This window comes from Mesoplodon mirus (assembly GCF_964341445.2).
Source record: "Mesoplodon mirus genome assembly, chromosome: 6".
NCBI lineage: Eukaryota > Metazoa > Chordata > Mammalia > Artiodactyla > Ziphiidae > Mesoplodon > Mesoplodon mirus.
Genome location: NC_138982.1, coordinates 51,359,005 through 51,385,440, shown reverse-complemented (window position 1 = coordinate 51,385,440; position 26,436 = coordinate 51,359,005).

The window sequence follows — 26,436 nt, the reverse complement described above, 5'->3', positions numbered from 1 at the left end:
TGCAGAAGATTTTTAGTTTGAGGTAGTCCCATTTATTTATTTTTGTTTTTTTGCCTATGCTTTTGATGTCATATTGTCATGCCACAAACAATGTCTTTAAGCTTTTCTCCTACGTTTTCTTCTAGGAGTTTTACAGTTTCAGGTTTTAATTTTAAGTCTTCAATTTTGAGTTAATTTTGTGTATGGTATAATGTAAGAATCCAATTTCATTTTCATATGGACACTCAGTGTTCCCAATACCATTTGCTGAATACACTATTCTTTCTCCATTGTGTATTCTTGGCACCCTTGCAGAAGATAAGCTGACCATATATGTGTAGATCTATTTCTAGGCTCTCTATTCTGTTCCACTGGTCTGTATGTCTGTCTTTATGCCAGTACCACATTGTTTCAGTTAACATAATACATTGTAATATACATTGTAAAACATGTTGTAATATATTTTGAAATCAGGAAGTGTGATGCCTTCAGCTTTGTTCTTCTTTCTCAGGATTGGTTTAGCCATTCCATGGTCTTTTGTAGTTCCATATGAATTACAGAATTATTTTTCTGTATATTTTTGTAAAAAAAAAACCACTGGGATTTAAATAGGGATTGCATTGAATTTGTAGATCACGTTAGGTAGTATTGACACTTTGACAATATTAAGTCTTCCAAGACATAAACACAGGATGTCTTTCCATTTGTTTTTGTTTTCTTTCATTTCTTTCATCAGTGTTATTATAGTTTTCAGTGTACAAGTCTTTCACCTCCTTAGTTTTAAGTTTATTCCTAAGTTTTTTGGGGTTTTTTTGGTGCTAATGTAAATGGGATTGTTTTCTATTCAGATAGTTCACTGTTAGTGTATAGAAACACAACTGATTTTTGTATGTTGATTTTGTATCTTGAAACTACTGAATTTGTTTATTAGTTCTAATATTTTTTTGGTGGAGTCTTTAGGATTTTTCTATATATTTAAGTTCATGTTATCTGCAAACAGGGACAGTTTTACTTCTTCCTTTCTGATTTGGAAACCCTTAACTTCTTTTTCTTGACTAATTGCTCTGGCTAGGATTTCCAGTATTAAGTTGAATAGAAGTAGTGAGAGTGGGCATCCTGCCTTGTTCCTTGAGTATAATGTTAGCTGTGGGCTTTTCATATATGGCCTTTATTTTGTTAAGGTACTTTCTTTCTACTCCTAGTTTGTTGAAAGTTTTTAATCATAAAAAGGTGTTTAATTTTGTCAAACAATTTTTCTGAATCTATTGAGATGATCATGTGATTTTTTATCCTTTATTCTGTTAATGTGGTACATCACATTAATTGATTTTTGTCTGTTGATCATCCTTACAACCCAGGGATAAACCCCATTTGGTCATAGTGTATGATACATTTAATGTGCTATTGGATTCAGCTTTCTAGTATTTTGTTGAGGATTTTTCCATCTGTATTCATAAAGAATATTGGCCTGTAGTTTTATTTTCTTGTGGTGTCTTTGCCAAGCTTTAGTGTTGGGATAATTCTGGACTCATAAAATGAGTTTGGGAGTGTTCCCTTCTCTTCAATTTTTTGGAAGAATTTGAGAAGTATTGGTGTTAACACATTATTGACCAGGGGATTTTTTCAGAAACTAACACCTGTGGCTGTAATACATCTCCGGTCAAAAATGTGTTAATTCAAGGGCTTCCCTGGTGGTGCAGTGGTTGAGAGGCCGCCTGCCGATGCAGGGGACGCGGGTTCATGCCCCGGTCCGGGAGGATCCCACATGCCGCGGAGCGGCTGGGCCCGTGAGCCATGGCCGCTGAGCCTGCGCGTCCGGAGCCTGTGCTCCACAATGGTGAGAGGCCCGCGTACCGCAAAAAAAAAAAAAAAAAAAAAAAAAAAATGTGTTAATTCTTTAAAGGTTTGGTAGAATTCACCTGGCTTGGGCTTTTCTTTTGGGGGAGGTTTTGATTGCTGATTCAATCTTCATACCAGTTACAGGTATGTTCAAACTTTCTCTTTTTTCATGATTTGGTCTTGGCAGATTGTATGTTTCTAGGAATTTATCCATTTCTTCTAGGTTATCAATTTTGTTGGCATAAATTGTTCATCTAGTCTCTAATGATTCTTTTATTTATACTGCAAAAATTGTAATGTCTCTTCTTTTATTTCTGATTTTATGAGTCTTTTTTTCTTAGCCTAAGGATTTGTCAATTTTGTTTATTTTTTCAAAAAAAAACAACCCTTAGTTTTGTTGATTTTTTTCTATTATTTTTCTATTTTCTATTTTATTTATTTCTGCTCTAACCTTTATTATTTCCTTTCTTCTACTAACTCTGGCCTTAGTTTGTTCTTCTCTTTCTAGCTCTTTGAGGTGTAAAGTTAAGTTATTTGAGATCTTTCTTCTTCTTTTTTTTTTTTGCAGTTGTTTATTGCTATGAGCTTCCTTTTAGTCCTATATTTTTTGCATCCCATAAGTTTTATTAATATAAATTTATTTATTTATTTATTGGCTGCATTGGGTTTTTGTTGCTGTGCATGGGCGTTCTCTTGTTGCAGTTAGCAGGGGCTACTCTTCATTGCAGTGCATGGGCTTCTCATTAAGGTGCTTCTCTTGTTGCGGAGCACGGGCTCTAGGTGCATGGGCTTCAGTAGTTGTGGCACACAGGCTCAGTAATTGTGGCTTGTGGGCTCTAAAGTGCAGGCTCAGTAGTTGTGGTGCACGGGCTTAGTTGCTCCATGGCATGTGGGATCTTCCTGGACCAGGGCTCGAATCGTGTCCTCTGCATTGGCAGGTGGATTCTTAACCACTGCGCCATCAGGGAAGTCCCCATCCATAAGTTTTGTTATGTTGTGTTTTCATTTTCATTTGTTCCAAGGTATTTTTTAATTTCCTTTTTCATTTCTTCTTTGACCCAATGGTTGTTCAATAGTATGTTGTTTAATTTCTGTGTATTTGTGAATTTTTCAGTTTTCCCTCTGCTATTGATCTCTAGTTTCATTCCATTATTGTCAGAAAAGATATTTAGTATGACTTCAATCTTCTCAAATTTGTAAGACTTGTTTTTTGACCTAACATGTGATTTATCCTACAGAAAGATCCATGTGGGTTTCAATAGAATGTGTACTGCACTGTTGTTCGATGGAATGTTCAATATATGTCTGTTAGGTCACTTTAGTCTGTGGTGTCGTTCAAGTCCTCTGTTTCCTTATTGATCTTCTGGCTGGATATTTTATCCACTATTGAAAGTGGGGTATTGAAGTCTCCTATTATTATTGTATTACTATCTATTTGTCTCTTTAGTTCTATCAATGTTTGCTTCATGTATTAAGGTGTTCTGATGTTGCATGCATATATATTTATTGTTATATCTTCCTGGTTATATCTTTCTGGTTGATTAACCCTTTTATCACTATATAATGATCTTCTGTCTCTGGTGAGTTTTTTACTTAAAGTCTATCTTTTTCTGATTAAGTAGCCACCCCTGCTTTCTTTCAGTTACCATTTGCTTGGAGTATCTTTTACTACTCTTCACTCTCAGCCTATGTGTGTCATTAAATCTAAAGTGAGTTCTTATAGACAGTATATGGTTGGGTCTTATTTTTTTTATCTATTCAGCTATTTCATATCTTTTGATTGGGAAGTTTAATCCATTTAATGTAATTATAGATAGATAAGAATTTACTACTGCCATTTTGTTAACTGTTTCCTGTAGTCTTTTGGTACTTTCGTTTGTCTTTCCTTTGTGTTTTGTTGACTGTTTGTATTGACATGCTTTAACTTCTTTCTCTTTTGTGTAACTTCTACAGGTTTTTTAAAATGTGTATGTGTGGTTACCTTGGGGCTTACATAAATTATCTTATAATTAAAGCAGTCTATTTTAAGCTGATAATGACTTAAGTTCAGTCACATACAAAAACTCTATACCTTAACTTCTCTCCCACACTTTATATAACTGTTGTCATAATTTATATCTATTCATATTGTATATCTTTTAACACAATTTTAGTTACAGTTATTTTTAATATTTTGTCTTTTAACTTTTATACTAGAATTTTAAATGATACACCAAATGCCATTATAGAAATACAGTATTCTGTATCTGTCTATATATTCATCTTTATCAGCAAGTTTCTTACTTTCTTATGCTATAATGTTGTTGTTTAGCATCTTTTTATTTCAACTTAAAGAACCCTCTCTTGTAAGGCAGGTGTAGTGCTAATGAACTCCTCAGCTTTTGTTTCTCTCGGAAAATCTATCACTCCTTTCTTAGAAAGTAAATAAGCATCCATAATGAGCAATTATTAATAATTTTGTTTAAGCTTTTGCTAGAATGGATATACCACAAGCTCCTCAAGGAGCTTATTCCATCTTTTATCAGTCAAGTTCTTCACTATATTTAGCTCACGAGTCTCCTCTTTTAATTTAAGCCCTTCTCCTTTCTGTCTTCTGGTGACATTAAATTCAATTGGTCAGCATCTTCATAAACACTCTTATTGAAGCCAAGCACCAAATCACCTCCTTGGACCCACTTGACAGTACCTCTCAAAACTAAAGCTTCAATTTTAAATAAAAGGGGGACAATGGAAGGAGTTCTTCATTAACAATATGTAGAGATTAAATCAGTTTAACATTTACTGTGCAACTACATGAGCAAGACACTACGCTCCTGATTTTAGAGCTCCACCCAGAGTTTATGAGATACATTCATGAACAAACTAAAGTGCATGACAAAAATAGGCACAAATTTATATCTATTAATTATTAACATAATATTATTTTTATTAATTCTCTTTCCCAAGAATAGCACCTTGAACAGTGCTTTATACATACTAAGAATTCATTAAATATTTGAAGATGAAAATTAGGGAAGGGAAGGAAATGAGGAAAAATGAAACAAACACTCTTTTTGCCTTAGACATAAGCTTCCCAGGAAACAAATACAAGCAAACACCTCCCACTTTGAAACCTAGCTCTTTAGAAGAAAGGGAATATGACCATCAAATTTGAATTCCTTACACCACCTCTAAGAATATATCTCACTGATGGAGAGTCAAACTTTAGAATAGCTGTACTCAGGAAAAATCATTAAATAGGATATCAGAAATCAAGTTTATGTAATTAAAAGGATTGTTTGTCTCACTTTATTAGGGAAAGGAAAAATTAAGTATGAAAAATGAAAATGATCGTACACACGAGTTGACCCCTCTCATGGTATCATTTGAGTGTATTCTTAGCTAAGTTTATTCACAGTCTGAATTGCTAGGTATGGTTCAGGGAACTATAGAAAATGATACATTGAAGAAAATTCAAAAAGAGATGGGACAAAGGTAATGGCTTCAACAAAATTGTTTTAAACTTATTGAGCTTTGTCCCATTCATAAATGCTAGATTTATGTAAAATGGATCTCACTGAGAGATCTTTCTTTTGCTTGCATTTTGTGTCCTGCCACCTAATTTGTTAACACATGGTGTGAAAGTTGCACAGTTCATGCCTAGGAACTCAAAAATACATTATGCATAAGAAAAACAGCATGGCTGTGATCTTGATGCAGAACATGTTGCCATCTATTGTTTGTCAGAGGAAAAGGGTTGCAAATTTCAGAACCTGAATAAGATGAATTAGTATCTGGGTGGCATTTGCCTCATAAACATTCACGTAGAAACGGGGAAACAGGACAATTCATCAAGATTTTAACAAAGGAAAAAAAAGAATTTTAGTTAAAAATGATTTATAACTACAGAAGTTTCTAGATAGGTTTCACTTGAAATGAGAGATTTAAGCATAGAGATGTTTAAGGCTTTCTAAGCTTTAGGTAATGGGCTGTATGGAATTCAGTCAGAAGGTGGAAATGGCTTTTTAGCAAGTGCTAAAAACCAGAGAAATTAAATTATCCTTTACATTTTATGACAAACCCTCCAAAATGCTTCAAGAGAACCCCCCCAAAAATAGAGATTATTTTGAGAATATGAGCTCCATGAGGACAGGGGTTTATATACCTTTTTCATCTACTGCATCCCCAGCGCTTAGAACCATAACTAGAAGAGAGGAGGTATTCAATAAATTCTGTTTAATTTTTATAGGATTTAATATTATACAGCAGGGGGTAAAACTAGAGTCTCCTTTGTTCAAAATGAGAAAGGAAGGAATGAATGGAGAGAGGAAGAAAGGGAAGAAGGGAAAGAGGAAAAGAAGGAAGAAGAGAGGTGGAAGGAAGGACCATTTCTCTTATTGAATAAAAGAAATAACAAGTTAAATACTGTGCAGTCCATAAAAATACGATCACACCACCCTACTGACTCAGTCAACCCTTCAGGAATTAATTCCACCCCAGTCATCATGGCTACTACAGTGTCTGAAAGCTCTAAAATGTTTTGAATTATGGAGTAAATTGCAACACAGTAGGAAAACAAGACAGTGGCATATAAATCTTTTTCAATTGTAACACTTTCACATATCCTTTTCAAATTTAAAATATATCATGGAAAAATACAGTTAAAGTAATTTATCTGATAGAATCATTTACCTTTAGTTCAATTCAAGGAGAAAATTGAAGATTTTTCTGTTAATATATGAAGAGCTTCTGTTTTAAGCACTATTTGTCTTACATCTGTAACCCCTGGGTACCACATTCTTCTTGTTGTCAGTGCCGGTCATCAACAACAAAGGTGACCCTCTCAAAAAACAAATTGTTTTCTTATACAAGCAGAATATAAACCTCAAAAGTAAAGACTTCCTTTAAATGCTGAAATTCTGAAGTCAGCTTCTTTATGCCAGTGTAGGTGGCTTGCTGACATGGAAACAGGATTGAAGAGTTGATGGATTTCTCCCAGGGGCAAAGGTGCATATTGGCCCAGCGAATGCAATCTGCTGGTGGGCTAAATCCACCTCTTGTTTTCAATTTGGCTACCAGAAATAATGAACTGCCACATTGAGCCATTCCTCTGAACTTCCAGAAGTCACTTTTTCTTCACAGTGTGAGGTTTCTGTCCATGATAAAGAGCCTCAGGATATTATAAGAGGAATTACATCAGAAACATGCCACCTGTGGAAGGAGAAATCTGGGAGGCCAAACAATGCTTCACCTTTTGTGCCTCCTCTCAGGCTCAAACAGATCTACAGGCAAAACAGAGGTCTGGCCCTGGGGATATTTTTAGGGAGCCCTCTGAAAAGGCTCTACCTCTCCCCCAGTGTACCCCACACCCTCAAAAATCTTATTCTGAGGAATTCCCAATAACTAAATTTCTTTGACAGAGAAAAAATATGAAAGAAAACTAATCTTTAGCATGTGTTCTGGGGTAGGTATTATATACCCTCCCACATCAATTCTTATAACAATATGAAGTAGACATTAATTGTCCTCATTTTATAGCACAGGAAACAGAGACTTCAAAGGGACAGAATACTTTCCCAGGCTCACACAGATGGTAGGGGTAGAGTCAAATTTCTTAACCCAGATTTATTGTGTTATTCCATCCTACACTATAGGGCAAGGTAATATGATACATTCTTGCTAAGAAAGAAACGACTTAAAAATAAAAAAAGAAATGACTAATACATCATTTTTCCCTAAGAGCAGGTCTTAATAGGAAAGAAGAAGAAATAGTACTTGGTGACTATATTGTAGTTCAGTCTCAGGACATAAAAGAACTCTTGGAGCACTATGACAACCTTCACTGGTATCCCAAGTTTTCCATAAATACATCTGTAGTCTTGGATATAGATACAAACAGAATTGTGTTGAAAGAGTATATTCTGTTGCCAAGTGACACTAGGGTATAAAGATCAACTATGAGTCATACCCAAGTAAGTATGATAGGTAGATTCTGGGGTCAAGGTTTTATTTGCTCCAGAAAAGACCAAAAATTTGGTCAGCTCAGTACACCTAGGATTGTCCAAATAAAAGGGCCCAAACAAAAGGCTTAGGGTGAGGTAGAGGAAGTGAACACAGACCAACCTGGCCTTTTCGGTCCTCAAAGAGCTGCCCAATAGAACTTTCTGCAATGATGGAAATGGACTGTATCTGTGCTATCCAATAAAGTAGCCACTAGTCTTATGTGGCTATTGAGTACTTGAAATGTAACTAGCATGGTTGAGAAAATGAATTTTTAGCTTTATTTAACTTTAAGTTATCTAAATTGAAATAGCCATATATGGATATTGGGTACCATAGTGCGCAGATTAGCTCTCATGGCCACTCGGACACTTGCCTCCTCATGGCATTCTTCCTGATGTATTGATCACCCAGCTTCAACCCAAGCCAGACTCAGACCCAAAAGGCTGACCTGGGCGGGACCAGGATTGGCAAGTATCACGAAAAAGGAGAGATGTGGAAAGGGAGGAAAAGCAGAGGAAGCATCAACAATATCTCTGCTTCATTTTCTTTCTTCAAGTCCCTAAAATTGTCAATTCAGTTTGACATTTTTTGAGCAAAATTTCGGTCAATGCAGGAATGAGCAAGACACAGTGTTGGCTCTCTAGATCACAGCCTAGCAGTGACAAAGGTGATACTTGAGTCAAGTAGGAGCTAGCCAGGCAAGGAAATGTGGAAAGGACCCACATGTGAAAAGTCAAGAAGTGAAAGCAAGCAAGGCCTATTTGGAGAGCTGAGAGTAAGTTAGCATGACCAGAGCACAACTGTTGTTATGGACTGAATTGCACGTCCCCAAAATTCATAGATTGGCATTCTAACTCTCAGTACCTCAGAACGTGACTGTATTTGGAAATAGAGCCTTGAAAGAGGAAATTAAGTTGAAATGCAGTCATTAGGGTGGGCCCTAATCTGATATGACAGGTCTCTTTATAATAAAAGGAATTTGGACACAGACAGACACAGAGGGAAAACCATGTGAAGACATCTCCAACTACAAGCCAAGGAGAGAGGCCTCAGAAGAAACCAGCCCAGCTGACACCTCGTTCTTATACTTCTGGCCTCCAGAACTGTGAGAAAGTAAATTTCTGTTGTGGAAGCCACCCGGCCTGTGGTAGTTTGTGATGGCAGCCCTAGCACACTAGCGTGGGTATTTACACAAGGAATAAGCCTAAAAAAGTCAGTCTGGGACCACTTCATGATGGGAATTGATGTCATGCTGAGGAATTGAAGATTTATCCTGAAACCACTGAGGGCTTTTAAGCAGGCAAGTGACGTGATCTGGTTTGCATTTTTTTAAGTTTATTGTGTGTGTTAGGGTTAAACCTGCCTTGACTCTAGTCACCTGCTGTATTTGGCTTGCTAGCCTCCAGCCTTGGTTCTGATTTGACTTTAAACATTCCATGACAGCAGGTACAGCTGTGATAAAACAGACAGTTATTCTTTAACTCTCTGATATGTGTCACGGGTCAGTAGACAGCCCTGTCTTAACATGTTTTAAAAGCCTCTACTCGCTGCACCTGGGTCAGACACGGTTATTTCGAATTCACTGAATAAAATTCCCTAAGTGCCTAAGTGACTCTAAGGTAAAAGGAGTTCAGCAAAAGGGGAGGCACATTAACTCTTTCAGGTCACTAGGCTACCATTTAATGCACTACTGCAAATGCACTTTCAAATAAATAACAGGTTGTAAGAGGCATTGAGACAATTAGCCTCCTTAAGCTGACTTTAAAAAAAAAAACAACGGATGACAGGCAGCTTTGAGACATATGCTGGATGACTATGATGCAAGGAAGCTTTAAAATAAAAATAGACCAGAAAATTTACATGCAAATGAGTACTGTCATCTTGGGTGTCAGTTTGCTTATTCCAAAAACCCTTCCAGTTACTTAAAATTCTTTAGAAACCCTCCTTCTGGACATGCCTTCAGAGCTGGGTGATGAGACCTCCAGTTCTCAGGTCTTATTGGAGATCCACCTACAGTCAATATAAGGGAGAATTTGCTCCATCTGTGGAGCAGAGGACTCATCTCTGGGCCTTCTGAAAGCAGAGTCTTCCTGAGCGAGGACAGCCATGCTTTTGAGGGGATGAAGGACCTTTACCTGCACCTGCACCTGGAAACTGGGCAGAGATCCCTTGAAGAATAAGGAGCCCCAGTGTTTATTTGGCATCTTCCATGGCATGTTGCGTTCTTAATTTCCACAATAACCATGGCTTAGGGAAGGCCAGGTGCTGAGGAAGAGATAGAAGGATATGAAGAGGTTTCCTGAACAACAGGATCGTGCATATACCATGGCGCATCTGTGCCTGATGGAGGGAAAATACTACTCCTTCTGACTCCCTAACTGCCAGCCGATGGACAGAACCCACTATTCCCAACTTGTGCTTCTCCTGTTCCTTGACATTCTTCCATACAGTTTCCTCCAAATATGATTGTCCTCCTTCTATTCATCCATAAACCCTGCTTCTTCTCTCAGGTCAGTTCAAATGCTACTTCCTTTATTAAGTAGTCTCTGAACTCTCAATCAAGAAATAATCCAGCCTTTTTCTAAATTCCCCTAGCTTCTCTTTTGTCCTTATAGCACGGTAATTTATAGTCTTCTACTAAAGGATGAGCTTTCTAAAGTCAGGGTCTATGTGCCATTAATTTTGGTATCCCCCAACTCCTAAAGCAATGCCTAGAACAGAATACAAAATCTTCTGAATCAATCAGTTAAGAAAGAAAAAGATTCATAGTAGTGTCTGTGTCTTAGTTCAGTCTATGATAAAAATGCCATAGATTGGGTGGCTTAAACAACAGAAATTTACTTCTCATAGCTCTGGAGGCTGAAGAGCTTGAGATCAGGGTGCCAGTATGGTCAGATTCTGGTGAGAGCCCTCTTCCCAGTTTGCAGGCAGCTGTCTTCTTGTTGAGTCCTCACAGGGCAGAAAGAGAGAGATTATCTCTCTTGTGCTCTTCTTACAAGGGCACTAATCCCATTCGTGAGGGTTCCAACATACGATTTTGGGGGAAACACAAATATTCAGTAAATGTAATATTCTCCAATTATTAGCATGAAGGGTATGAACAGACTATAATAGCATAAGATCAAGACCCAGAAGGACAGAAGCAAAGGGGCAGATCAAGCAAAAATGCCATGAAGCCATGAGGAAATAGCATGACACAGATTCTGAATCAGAGAGGCAGGTATACACGAAGACATGCCCAAACCAGAATCAACAATAGAGTACAGAACACAGAAATAAAGGAAACTTTACGGACAAAGCAAATTTCTACATCAGGATCCAAGCCCCTTTGTCATCTGGAAGACATGATAGGAACTAGTTGTGTCCCAAATGTCATCTTCATATGATGGTTATTTAGAATTTAGTATATATTTTCCCATAGAAATAATGCTAAAATGGAAATGAGTTACCCAGTCTGAAATTCTATATAATTCATAACATACCTGAAAAACACAACAAATAGAACTATTTCAACTACAATTGGCCACCTTTTATAGAATAAATAAATGCTTTGAAAAATGAGGGGAAGTTTCCAGTTTGGACTAACATGGAAAAAGCCCATTGTCTTGCCCATGAATTACAAGTAAAAACTCTGGAAAGGAATCATAAAGCAATTATCTGAAGATTGAAAAAGTTAATAATAGCATGTTAAATGAGCAGGGAAATAAAAACTTAAGGAATGATCAATAGGGTGGTGAGTTTACTAGAGTTTTCCTTTCCTGTATCTCTGTATTTAGACACTAAGGCAGCCTGAATCATAGGACTTCATAGCAAGTTTAAATAGAAAAATCTCCAAGAGAAACCTTCTCTTTCTGGCTAGAGGAAAGCAGATGGAGGTGGGAGCTTATGTGATAGAGAGCATAGGAAAAATCCCCGTATTTTTTTCTCTTCACTCTCCTGGCCCTCCCGTGAGGCAAATCCAAACACAGGCAGCACCCCTTTGGCTGGGGCAGTATGCAGGGACCTAAAACTCTGAGAGAAAACCTTCTCTTTGACTGCAGAAACTTGGAAATGAGGCTGATGTGCTCTGAATAGTATAGGGAGAATCCCTGTCATTTCTCTCTTTTTTCTTTTGCTGCTTCACCTCCGAGGCAGATTTGGTTGAGGGAAATATGTGTGACAGTGCAGGGAAGAAAAAGCCCTAGCTTTGTAGCCAGAGATCTATGAAAATGGGTATCTTAGAACTGGAGGGTTTGGGAGCTGGAGAGAGGAGAGAGGACCCCCCAAAACCTATGCATGATGTCCTAGGCTCATGCATGAGCTGTGCATGAGTGGAACTGATCCAAAGCAGAATAGCAAAGGCTTTGAGAATGCACCTACACTGCTTAGGTCCCAGACTGGCCTCTGGGGGGAATACAAACAGAACTTGCTCAGGGCTCCTTCTTGCTCATCTGCTGCAGGTCTCTGATTGGGATGGGGCACTGGAAGGGCTTTGAAAACTAAATTGACATCAGATCCACAGACCACAGAAGACAGATTGGGACACATTGTCTAAATTGAACCAGGTTGACTGTTGACTTTCTCCAGAGAATTTTAATAGGACCCAAAGACCCAGAGTATCATAATACAATATTCAAAATGTCCAAGACACAATACAACATTAATCAAAATCTCAACAATTCTCAAGGCAAAAGACAATCAACAGATGACAATCCCATGATGACGATACTGAAATTACCAAAGACTATAAAGCAGGTATTGTAACTATGTTCCATGAAGGAAGGGCAAACTCTCTCAAATGAATGGAAAGACAGAAGTGTTCACCAAAGAAATAGAAACTATAAAAAGAGAAATAAATGCAAATTTGGAATTAAAGAACACATTAACTAAAATAAAACATTAATGAGATGGACTCATTAGCAAAACAGAAATACTAAAGAGTTAGGGAACTCTATATAAATTATCCAATCTAAACAACAGAGGTTTATAAAAAGAGAGATTGTAGGAAAATGAACAGAGCTTCAGGAATTTGTCAAACAGTCTCAAAATTCTAGTATTCAGGTTATTAGAGTCCCAAAAGGAGGGAGAAAAAAAGAATTAATGAAGAAAAATATTTCAAGAAATAATGGTTAAATTTTTCCAAATTTTGGTGAAAGTTAGAAACTACATAATAAAGAAGCTCAGTGAACCCCTACAGGATAAACTCAAAGAATAAAAATCCTCCATACATCATAATCAAGTTGTTGAAAACTAATTTTTTTCAAGAAAAATAATTTTAAAAAGACAATGTAAAACACGTTAATTATAGGGAAACAATGAGTCAAATGATTAAAGATTTCTCATCAGAAACCATGGAGGACAAAATACAATGGAACATTTTTAAAGTAAAAGAACTATTAACCAGAGAAAATATCCCTCACAAATGAAGGAGAGGAAAAAGACATTCTCAGATGAAGGAAAACTAAGAGAATTCATCAGCAACACATCTGCTCTAAAAAAAGTACTAAAAGAAGATTATCAGGCAACAGGGAAATCATAACAGAAAGAAACTTGGAATTTAAGGAATAAAGAAGAACTACATATATGGTAAATATCTAGGTAAAAAAATTAACTACACTTCTTTTATGTTCTTTAATATATTTAAGCCTGTTGAAAACGAAAATGATAACATTGCCTGGTGGGGTTTAGAATTATGTAGATGTCATGCATATGTCATCTATAACATAAAGAATTCAAATAATCCAAAAGAAGTCAGGAAAGGAAAAATAGAAAAATGAAAAATAGAGGGGACACACAGTAAACAAATCAAAAATTGGCAGACCTAAAACCAACCATATCAGTAATTACATTGAAAGCAAGTGGTCTAAATATACTAATTAAAATACAGAGATTGTCAGAGTAGATGAAATATAAGACCTATAGGGTAAAACTAAAATGACGGAAAAAGATCTACCACAGAAACACTATTCAAGAGAAAGCCAAAGAGGCTATATTAATATCAGACAAAAACAAAATTTTAGAACATGGAAAGTTATCAGGGATAAAGAAGGTCATTACATAATGATAAAAGAGTTAATTCATACAAATAAGACATAACAATCCTAAATTTCTATGCACCTGAATAAAGACCTTGAAAATAACCAAAACAAAAGCTGAAACAACTGAAAGGAGAAATAGACAAATCCACATTATATTTGGAATCTTCAACATTTCTCTCTCAACCATCAATAGAACTAAAAGAAAAATCAGGAAAAAGTATGGAAGAACTGAACACTATCACACAACTGGACAGATTTAATTGACATTTATCAAAACACTCCACTCAACAACATCAGAATACATATTTCTTCAAATGCACATGAAACACTCACCAAGATAGACCATTTTCTGTCTTGTAACATGAAACTTAAGAAATGTAAAAGAATTGAAATTATACAAAATATGTTCTCTTACCATAATGGAATTAAACTAGAAATCATAACATAGATGTTTGGGAAAAAAATCCCCAAATATTTGGAAATTAACCAGTATACTTCTAAATAATCCATGGGTCAAAAAAAATTAGAAGATATTCTGAATTAAATGAAAATACAGCTTACCAAAATTTGAAGGATACAGCTAAAACAGTGCATAGAGAGGAAATTTATAGTATTAAATGCTAATACTAGAAAAGGACAAAGATCTCGAATCAATAAGTTATATTCCACTTAAGAAATTAGCAAATTAAAGCAAACTAAACTCCAAGCAAGTAGAAGAAATGATTACAATACCAGAAACCAATGAAAGTGAAAAAAGAAAACAAAGAAAATTAATGAAACCAAAAGCTGGTTCTATAAAGAAATCAATACAATTGATAAATATCTAGCTAGATAGATCAATTTTAAAAAAAGAAAAGATACGAATTATTTATGTCATGAATAAAAGAGGATGAATCACCATAAACCTGAGAGACATTAAAAGGAAAATAAGGGAATACTAAAAACAACTCCATAGCTATAAATTCAATAACATGAATAAAATCAACAAATTCCCTGAAAGATTCAAATGACCCAAAACCTACTCAAAACAAATAAATAATCTGAATATCCTTGTATCTACTAAAGAAACTGAATTTGTAATTAAAATCCTCCTGACAAAGAAAACTCCAAATCCAAATGCTCTTACTAGTGAATTCTACCAATTGATTTTTTAAAAGATGAAAAGGAAAATTCAATGGAGAAAGAATAATCTTCACAACAAATGGTGCTGGAACAATAGACATATATATTCAAAAAAAAAAAGAAGAACCTATACCTATATCTCACACTTCATGCAAAAATTAACTCAAAACGTATCATAGATCTAAATGTTAATCAGAAAACTGTAATATTTTTGAAGAAAACACAGGAAAAAAATCTTTATGACCTTGGGTTACACAAAGAGTTTTTAGATACAACACCAAAAGCGTGATCCACTTAAAAAAAAAAAAAAAAAAAAAAAGATAAATTAGTCTTCACCAAAACTAAAAACTTTTGCTTGGTGAAAGACACTATTAAGAGAATGAAAATACAAGGTACACACTGGGAGAAAATATTTGCATATCACATACCTAACAATGTTGTATTGAGACTATATAAAGAACACTTGAAACTCAACAAGAAAACAAGAAATGGGCATAATATATGAACAGACATTTCATAAATGATGTGGAAATGAAAACATGCTCAACATCATCAGACATCAGGGAAAAGCAAACTAAAATCACACAAAGATAACTACACTCCCAACAGAATTATTATATATTTTTTTGAAGCAACTGGAATTCTCATACCTTGCTGGCAGGAATGCAAAATGGTATAGCCACTTGGGAAACCAATTTGCCAGTTTCTCATAAAATTAAACATATACTTACCATATAACTCAAAGTCAGAAATTCTACTCCTATTATTTACACAAGAAAGCTGAAAACTTACGTTCAAAAAAACACCTTTAATACATGGTTTTAAATGTTTTTAAAAGTTTTAAACAGTTTTAATACATGGTGCAGCAGGAGGGAATTTGGCAGGACAAGGGAACTTTTCTGTCTCCTGCTTGTGAGGTGGGTATGTGATTTTTGCATTTGTCTACCTTTTTTAATTTAAAAATGAAACATAATGAAATAAAAACAAAGGGAAATAAACTTCAAATGGAGCAGGTCCTCTACTTCTCTGTTCCTCACTCACTTCAGCATTAACAATTCCCAGAAACAGGTTCGAATACCATTTTGGTGAGAGGGTCAGAATAGGAAGGGACTGAACCGGCCTTTCTGGACTCTACATCTCTATATTTTTATAACAAAAGATCTTTCCAGCTTATTTACTTTTTTTCCTAGTAGTCCTTAAATGGGACCAGTGGGCCACTGTCTCTAAAAGGGAATGAAGAAGAAAAGCTGACATTGTTTGCATGGGCAAATCCTTCCTAAATTGGTTATTCTTAAATCAAGTATATAATGATACATTGTATTCCTTTCACTGCACCTGGAAAAGCCTGACACCATCTAAGTAAAAATTTAAAAATCTACTGCTACTTAATCAAACTCTCTCCTCTCATGTTGGTCCTAAATTGAATAGAAATGCTTCTGCTTATTTTTCAACCTGTTGTATTTTGTGTATTTCTGGAAGTTACCTAATTTTTTCTTTGAATGAGTAGGATAATTGTTTTTAGCTTTAATTTCTTGCTCTTTGTGTTAAAAGTCATTTGTGTGCCTGCGTTTCCTATTATATATCTGGCTACCTTAATTTTACTTGCTTATAACCATAATTTTCTATTATACGGAAAAAGAAATTGTTTCTGCTGTCTTTTTATTATTTTAATTAGGTTTTGGTGTAGTAAAATCAGATTTCCTTGGTTTAAAATATTTTAATGTCTTGTCATAGCACTGAATATTCACTGGGCACAATTTTCTAGAATGGATTAAAAACACTGCTACAATAGTTGTTTTAGCTAGCCTGAATGCTCTAAAAATTGACATTCTTAACACTTCTTTAGTACGAAACTTCAATCTACAAATCAGACTAATCAATCAGAGGCAGTTTGAGTCAGATTATATTATCTTTGCCTTAGATCTTGCAAAAACCACAAAGGTGATATACTGTGAAACAAACCTGAAAAAAATACAATAGAAGTTATATCACATGACTGTAACTAAGAAGCAAAACCTAGAGGGAAAAATAAAATCTCTCCCTAAACCTCACACGACATGAAAGAGAATGTTTCAGGTTTATAAGACATGAAGACATTCGCTCAAAAATAAATTTTGATTTAGAATGTAGAAAGCCATCACTAGCACTGAAAAACAATGAGATAAACTGGAAAATACTTGGAGAAAAAAAATATACAACTGAAACTGCCTCTAAATCTTTCCTTTTTTAATTAACATACTAAGCTTAGAGATGAATTGATTCTTTCCCTTAAGCCAAAGCTATAGGTTGAAAGGCTATTCTTTTTCAGAAGTATTTGAGAACTGACTGGCAGGTAGGGCAAAGGCAAGGCATGTGCTAACTTGCTCTCCCCTGATTCTGCCATCCTGATTCCACTTTGGACATGTCATTCTTCACTGTGCCATCACCTCAACCTCAGGCTGTTCTCAGAAATCACTAACCCTGGCACTTCTTTTGTTGCCTTGTTATTCTGACAGGTCCTTCAATTACCTCACTGAGTATCCATATAAAGCATGATATTCGATTAACAAAAATAATAAATATAACACAACAACTACCACTCAGAGAGTGCTATTTACTCATTTATTAATTTAACAAAGAAGTTTTGAGCTTCTTTTATGTATGTTACCTCTGCCAAGGGCTAGAGATATGATGATGAACAGGACGGAGGTAATCTATGTTCTCATGGACTATAAAGTCTGGTATGTAAAAGACAATTTAGAAAATAATTGCACAAATAATTACTCATTGTGATATACATTCTGAAAGAAAAGTGCAGGGTGAACTGAGAGCATGTAACAGAGGGACTCCTCTGTCTGGGAAAACTAAGAATTCCCTAAAGAATTAACATTCAACAAAGTGTTAACTATACTGTGACCTGAAGAGGGAGACAGGTGGAAGGAGGATCTGATGGTAGAACAGGAGAGGAGGAAGCAGAGGGAACTAAGAATCAAGAAGTTGACCTATGTTATCTTACTGAATACGCAAAATGAGAACTTGATGTGTAGTCAGAGGAAATCGGTTTCCGACCCAGCTTTGCCACTTAGATGCCATGTGACCCTGGGTAATTCACTTAATCTTTCTTATCTTCAGTACATTCATCTATAAAGTGAGGATAACTGTCCGATAAATTTCATAATGTTGAAAATAACATTACTTACCATACCAACTGGCACCAAAAAATACATTCCACAATTTTTTAATAGTTTCAGTCATAATTCCTGCCAAGTTTTATATAGGCAGGAGGGCATATGGCATAAAAAAGCCAAGCACAGAGCTTCTACTTTTTGCATTCCATTGGTTCCAGGCTTCCATATAAAGTATCCTCCAGGTGGGAGCTAGTTCATCCACAAACCTCTTTCTCCTTTCTTCTTAGGAGGTAGTAAATAGTTTTTAAACGAAAATAGGACCAAAGAAGTATCATGAAATAGAGGTATTTAGAGTAAGTAGACTTCTTCCTAAAGAAATTCATTGTATAAGGCTTCCATGGCCAGGAAGCCTTACATGTCCAAGCTACTCTGAATCTTAAAATATTAGAGACTATCTGCAAAGAGAAGATGGTAGAAGGCACATACTCTATAATTCACATTTTCTCTAGAATTAGATGGATGATGCAAATCCAGTAATGCTAGGTAGGTACTAAACAGACTCAGGCACCAGACTCAGATCTGGGATAGTGATAAACTTAAGAAACTTCAACTGTGGCTTTCATATGAGAAGGTAAACTTAATGGACTGACGGTCTTCCCTCCAAATATTGATTGAAAAAACTCACAGTAATAATGACAAGACTAAATAACACATTTACCTGTCCATGACCAAGCTTCCAAAAGACCAGAGGACACAGCCAACAACTCGGAGTAACCTCCATTACAAGAATGAGACAATGAAAAAGCTACTAGTTTTGTGAGGCAGACATATCCCCTTTATGTCACCTCAGTAACAGCATTAATCTTTTTGCTTTAGTAAAGGATTCAAAACTGATTTCTGAGTGACTGGCTATTTCACAAAAATTCCAGAGAGATAAAGCCTTTCACCTCTAGCTGCCCAGCCTGAATCAGTAGTGCCTGAAATTTACTACCATTTAAAAGCCAAACGTTGACCTATGTGAAATGAAAGGTTACAGAATATAATGCCACATAGGCAGGTTTCAACAGCTCAGGGTGACATTTGAGTCAATGATGCAAATGGAAGAGCTGGAAGGCATGGAAAGGGTTAAATTTCTCTGGTTGGATATTTATTTTTAAAACAAATACCACAAGGAAATTTGACAGGCCATAATTACAAACTAGATGAACAGAGAAGGATTATTTGATGTGTCAGAGACCGCATGACTCACTGTCCGGGCACCAGCTGAGCCTAAGCTTTGTAAATGTTTAATGCATGAGACCCCCCCATGCACACACGTTGTCTCTCTCTCCCTCTGTCTCTCTCTCTCTCTCTCTCTCTCTCTCTCTCTCTCACACACACACACACACACCGGAACAACCAGTTGTTCTTTTCTTCCTAGTGACTCTATACTCTTTTTCTTAAGATCCTCTCTCACTTGTAACATTCTGCCTTTCCTGAACTATAAGGGTGAATTTTAATTTATTATATTACTAAGAAGAATGAATCAGGAAAAGAAGAAAACTAAAAACCCATCTTGATTGATTCTTTCATTATCCTCTTAAAAGGGGGTTTCTACCTCTACATTGTTCCTCTGCATCAAAGGACCCTGATGCTTATCTCAATAGGCGGCAGCTGCTAGAGAGAAAGCCTGGCAGAACCTTGTCCCGGCAAAGCCCATTAACAATTCCCAGGAAATAAAAACAGAATCTGGGTGATAAAGTCTAACCTTTTCCTTTTCTTCTGTGATTCGTCTAGTTCCACTTGCTCATAGGGTGTTGCGTGCAGAGGCCTCGCACCCGGCACTTCAAACCAGAGTTTCTTGTGGGAAACTGCTGCACCCGACACCTCACCTGTGGTGCTGTGTGCGGAAGCGCTGAGCACGACACCACAATTCAAGATGGCGGCCGCGGGCCGTGTGCGGAGGGGCTGTGCCTGACAGGCTCGGTGGGGTGGCTGTGGGTCGTGTGCAGAGACGCTGTGCCCGGCACTGTGATCTGGAGCCCCGAGCAGCGCAGCTGTGCCAGCCCAACAAGAACTCCGCCCCACCCCCCAAACGAGAGCCCTATAAAGCAGCCCCGCCCACCGCCTGTGGAGAGAGGGTGTGTTCTAGAGCGGGATCTCCTACCTCTCCATTCGCTGATTAAAGAACAAAGCTTGGGCTTCCCTGGTGGCGCAGTGGTTAAGAATCTGCTTGCTAATGCAGGGAATATGGGTTCGAACCCTGGTCTGCGAGGATCCCACATACCGTGGAGAAACTAGGCCCGTGAGCCACAACTACTGAGCCTGCGCGTCTGGAGCCTGTGCTCTGCAACAAGAGAAGCCGCGATAGTGAGAGGTCCGCGCACCGCAATGAGAAGTGGCCCCAGCTTGCCACAACTAGAGAAAGCCCTCCACAGAAACGAAGACCCAACACAGCAAAAATAAATTAATTAATTAATAAACTCCTACCCCCAACACCTAAAAAAATAAATAAATAAATAAGCTGAATGTTTAAGGCAATACTTGAACCTAGCTCTCTAGAAAGAAGAAAGCTTTTCTTTGCTTCAGAACCAAACTTGGGCTTGTTCTATTGGGGTGAGCGACACCAGGCAGGAGGACCCATGTTGGCACCAGACTCAAAAAGGTCAGTAACACCTTGGCTGATGGGAAAACACTGAACCAGCACTACATTCAGACTCACCCGTGTTTCACAGAAACTGCTTTTTGAATGAAAATACGCCACTAGGTGACGTCCCTGAGCCTGATCCTATCATTGCTTATATTGTAATTTGATATATGGTCACTGGCAGAGGACAGTGAGTTTTTTCTCCCAACCTCTTCCACATGCCTATAATCTAAGACCTCTGGAATCTCTACATTCCTCAGAGCTTATCCAGCTCTAGGACACTGGCCTTGGGTACCCATCCCTCCCCACTACAATTCAAGATTTCCACTTTCCATTCATTGCATCGCTCCCACACTCAAAAAAGTTCAATATTGATTTTTACTAGATCAAGCTTAATTTTACTGACTTTCAAGGTCTTTCATAAATGGTGTCATCTCACTTGGTCAGCCTGATTTATCACAATTTGGAGGGCTCTAGTCAGGCCCATCACTTCACAGGCCGAGACAGCTACCCTTGTTCCTAAGATTTTCCAAATCTGCATCCCAGAGCAACGCAGAAAATGTTTCTCCTGGACTGGTATATTCCAGTTGGAAAACTTTGCAGTGATGTTTCAGTGATGGTGGTGATAATTATAAATAAGTCATTTTAAAGTTATTGTTTGAATTGTGAATCAAGGAGAATAATTTGACTATTCAAATGTAATTCGTTTATTTAGTTATAAGAGGATGTTTCTTTTTAGATAATGTAATAACCACCAGAGTGAGTTTGTTATTTGAAATGTGTGCTGGTGGGAATTGATTAAATAACCACAAGTAATCTTTAACACAACAATTCTCAAACTTTAGTCAACATCAGAATCCCTTGGAGGGCTTGTTAAAACACAAGTTGCCAGACTCCCACCCCAGAGTTTCTGAATCTGTTGTGGGAACAGAGAATTTCCATATTTAACAAGTCCCTAGGTGACACTGATGCTTCTGGTCAAGTGGCCACACTTCGAGACCCACTGACCTAGTGTTTACTATATCCCAGGCCATATTCTACATTGTTTACCTATATTATATTATTTCATAGTTACAATGAAAACCTAAGAGGTTGGTGTTACTAATATATGCACTCTACAGATAAAGAGGGTAAGTAACTTGCCCAGAGACATGGCTAGTAAGCAATGGAGAAAGCATTCAAAACTAGGAAATCATTTCCAGTCCTGCATGTTTCATCACAAGTATTTCATATGTATTGATTGTGAAAGTGTCATTTGAAATAAGTAAACAGATTGGTTCCTTCTTTGGGCACAATATCTGTCTCTGACGGATAAATCAGGGGCTACACTAAAGCCAGTATTAAAGGAGCCACATTGTTCAAACAAAAATAGAACAGTTACCTAGAGCAGATACATGAGGATTAGTCACCAGTGTATTTCTAAAGAAAAAGAGAAAAAAGTCCAGCTTCCCTCCACTCCTAAGCCCTTTGGAAGGCAACCCCATATTCTCCAGAGGCTAGTGATGATTTAGACATTTTCCTGCAGAGGAAGCCCTCTACATACACACACCCCAGAAAAACTAACTTCTGCCTACTTATCCAGGCTTCAGTAGTTTTTAAAGCTTCCCAGGTGATTCCAGTGCATAGCCAAGTTTGATACCAGCACTCCAAAGCACCTGCTAGATCTCTTCAGCCCAGCTGATGACTTCTCTGCAATAAAGCTTTGACCAGTTCATTCCATCAATCCTCTCTGGACCACTGCTTCTGCTGAACCCATTGAACCAGCCTCTGTCTAGGTGACACAGACATCAATTCTCTTTCATAGTCCATATGCCCCTCTCCAACCTCTCTAACCATGTGTAGGATGTAGTAGGTCTCTGAATTTGAAGACCTATGTACAACTATATAATTATTTCTGTTTATCGTGGTGGTTGGGGAGACTGGCAAAGAGAGTCAGAGTATTTATTTTGGAAAAACTCTCCCAGTAGAGGAAAATTCTACTTAATATGAAAACACTAAAGCATATGGCACCCATCCTTGTTTTAAGTCATGTTTGATATCTTCATACTGGATGTCCCTTTATGATAGATCTTGATTCTCTGGTGTGAAATGCAAAGCTTAAGACATTCAAAAATACTCGTGAAATGCCAACAGTTTCATCTATTAATGGTGCCTTCTGGCCTTCATTTTTATATACAATGCATATGACATGTAGATTCTGCCCATTTCTAAAAATAATTCAAAGACATATATAAAGATGTATATGAAGCCAAATAGCTGAAATAGACATAAAATAATAATCATTAATCATTAAAAAGATGAGAGAACAGTGAACTAGGAATTATGAATGAGTGACTTAATTTCTATAACTGAGTATTAAATTTAGTTCTGAGCTTTGTGGCAAACAATGAAAAAATAGAGAAATATTGGCTGATACCAATTTCATTATAGAGAAGAAGGGAAAGAGAAAGGGAAAGAAGAAGGGAAAAGCATATTTGAAAAGACAATATCCTGGAATTAAATTCCAGATAAATTAATAAATTAAATTTATTATCACTCTGATCCTCACCCAAGAGACACTTGGTCCCATAACAATCGACATGTTTTTCAACTCCAACCTCTTTGGACTGTCACTCATGGCCTGTGATGAATATGCAAACCATGCTTATCTAAAGCATAGAGAATGATTAATTAGTTAATCATCCTTCCACACTGCCAAACATCAGCAAATATTATGGTTTTCAATCATAATATTTATTTATATGACTATAAATTAATGCAACCAATTCAATAAAAATTAGTCTTATCTCAGTGTTCCCAGCTAGGAACTAGACCTATGTTTTCCTGACCACTTTCCCTCACAATTGTGTACAAAAAAGACATTTCTGAAGTACATCTGGGCTCTATGGAATTCCTCAGTTGAAGGAACAAAATCCTTAGTTTTGAAATAGTTGGTGAATAGAAATCTTTGGTATACTGAATTGAAAATCAGTTCCAAAGAAATAATGAGTGAAAATTGTTCTCTGTATAACAATATGAAACATGGCCAACTTCAATATAGTGTCTGCCTGGCACATAACGGATGCTTAATATGTACTTGCTTTAAAAAAAAAAAAAAGACGAAGGTCTTTTTAAATTATTCCAGGCTATGATATCCTGACATCATATGCAGAAGACACCAGGCTGCCTAGACATGTGGCTGGACAGCAGAGCAGTCCTCTAGTTAGCATTTCCAGACCCTGGCTCACATGCCCCAAAAGGTCTAAACACATCTATCTCTAAGCTTATCCATAGCTATGGGTTAGTAGACAGCCATAAAGTGGGCAGATAGCCTTCTGGTAAAATCCACAGCAAAGTCAGACCATCCCCAAGAATAAGCTCATATACCTGCCCCAATGGTGATTTGTTTGTTTGTCTGTTGTTTGTTTCCCAGTATTATTTCCAAGTTACTCTAAAACATGTCTAACTTGTGCTGCCCTTCTCCTTCACTGCTATGCATTTACAAGGATTCCTTGGTTCATCTATGCGAGGCTTAACAGCCCAGAATCGCAAAATTAGAAGAGATGTTTTGGATGTTCTAGTTCTTTATACTTCCCAAAGCTGAACTACATACAAGGGAAGCACCTAGTAACGGGGAATTCACTCCCTCTCGTGCCAACCCATTCCATTTCTGGAAATCTCTGGTTTTCGGAAAATTTTGAAAAAGAGATGCAAACTATTTCCTTCTACCTGCTGGTCAAATTCCACCCATTGAGGCCATAAGTAATCATTCATACATCTGACGATCCCTCAAACATCAAAGACAGGCATTATGTCCCATCAAGATTTTCTTTTGTCAAATTTCAGCACCCCATGAAACTTAAGCTTGTTTCCCTAAAGCACAATTTAAAGTCCCTTCACTATTTTGGTCTCTTTCCTCTGAATACACTAAGATTGCTTCTATCCTCCTTAAATTGTAAGAGCTTTCAACAAATTGTGCTGGAACAACTGGACATCAAAATGCAAAATAAAAGTATTAGACAGATTTTACATGCTTCACAAAAATTAACGAAAAATCTATCATAGACCTAAATGTAAAACACAATACCACAAAACTCCTAGACAATAACATAGGAGAAAACCTAGATGACCTTGATAGGGCAATGACTTTTTAGACATGATACCAAAGACATGATCCATGAAAAAATAATCTATAAGCTGGACTTCATTAAAATTAAAAGCTTCTGATCTGCAAAAGACAGTATCAAAAGAATGAGAGACAAGCCACAGATGGGGGAAAAATATTTGCAAAAGATACATCTAGTAAAAAAAAAACTTATCCAAAATTTATAAAGAAATTTTAAAACTCAACAATAAGAAAACAAATGATTTGATTTAAAAATGGGCCAAAGACCTTAATAGACACCTCACAAAGAAGAAATAGATTGCAAATAAGCATATGAAAAGATGCTCCACATCTTATGTCATCAGGGAAACTCAAATTAAAACAATAATGAAATACCACTACATACCTATTACAATAGCCAAAATCCAGAACACTGACAACACCAAATGCTAGTGTGGATGTGGAGCAACAGGAACTCTCATATGTTGCTGGTGGGAAAGCAAAATAGAGCAGACACTTTGGAAGACAATTTAGAGGTTTCTTACAAAACTAAACATACTCTTACCATACAATCCAGCAATTATGCTCTTTTGTATTTTCCTAAAGGAGTTGCAAACGTATGTCCACACATTTAAAAAGCTGCACGTGGATGTTTATAGCAGCTTTATTCATAATTGTCTAAACCTGGAAGCAACCAAGATGTCCTTCAAACGGTGAATGGATAAATAAACTGTGGTACAGCCAGACAATGGAATATTATTCAGCACTAAAAAGAAATGAGCTATCAAACCATGAAAAGGAAACTTAAATGCATATTATTATGTGAAAGGAGCCAATCTGAAAAGGTGGTCTACTGTATGATTCCAACTATATGACATTGTAGAAAAGGCAAAACTATGGAGACAATAAAAAGATCAGTGGTTGCCAGGGGGTGGGGTGGATGAATAGGCAGAGCAGAGAGGGTTTCTAGGGCAGTGAAAATACTCTGTATGATGTTATGATGATGGATATATGTCAATATACATTTATCCAAACCCATAGAATGTACAACACCAAGAGTGAAACCTAAGGTAAATATGAACTTTGGGTGATAATGATCTGTCATTGTAGGTTCATCCTTGGTTAAAAAAAAAAAAAGTACCACTCTGGTAGGGGATGTTGATAATGAAGGAGGCTAAGCATGTGTTGGGACAGGGGATATAAATATCTGTATATCCCTCTCAATTTTGTCATAAACCTAAAAATATTCTCTAAAAATTAAGTCTTCTTTTAAAGTAATCGCCAAGAGATAGTCTGAACTTCTTGAAGTTGGGTTAAAAATGATTGCCATCTCTCTGTCTCATATATCAGATTTCCACTTGCATCTAAGAGCATATTTTTTCCGTTGGTAACCACAGGACCTTTGGTACTCACTGCTAATTAAAATAATTCCCCCCCACAGTTGTTAAGTCAGAGTTAAGAAATACTTTGGTTTAGACTTACTCACAAGAGGAGATAAAATGTCTTTGCTGTAAAACACAAATTTTTCTTGTTCTTTCTCCCTTTCTGAATGTCCATTATACATGGCTAGAAAGAACCTAGTTTTAAATATACCACGTTACTTAGTTTCAACTCTTATGGATATTAGTAATACAAACTCTTCTAGTCTTTGAAATTCCAAACTAAAATGAGTCACTGCAA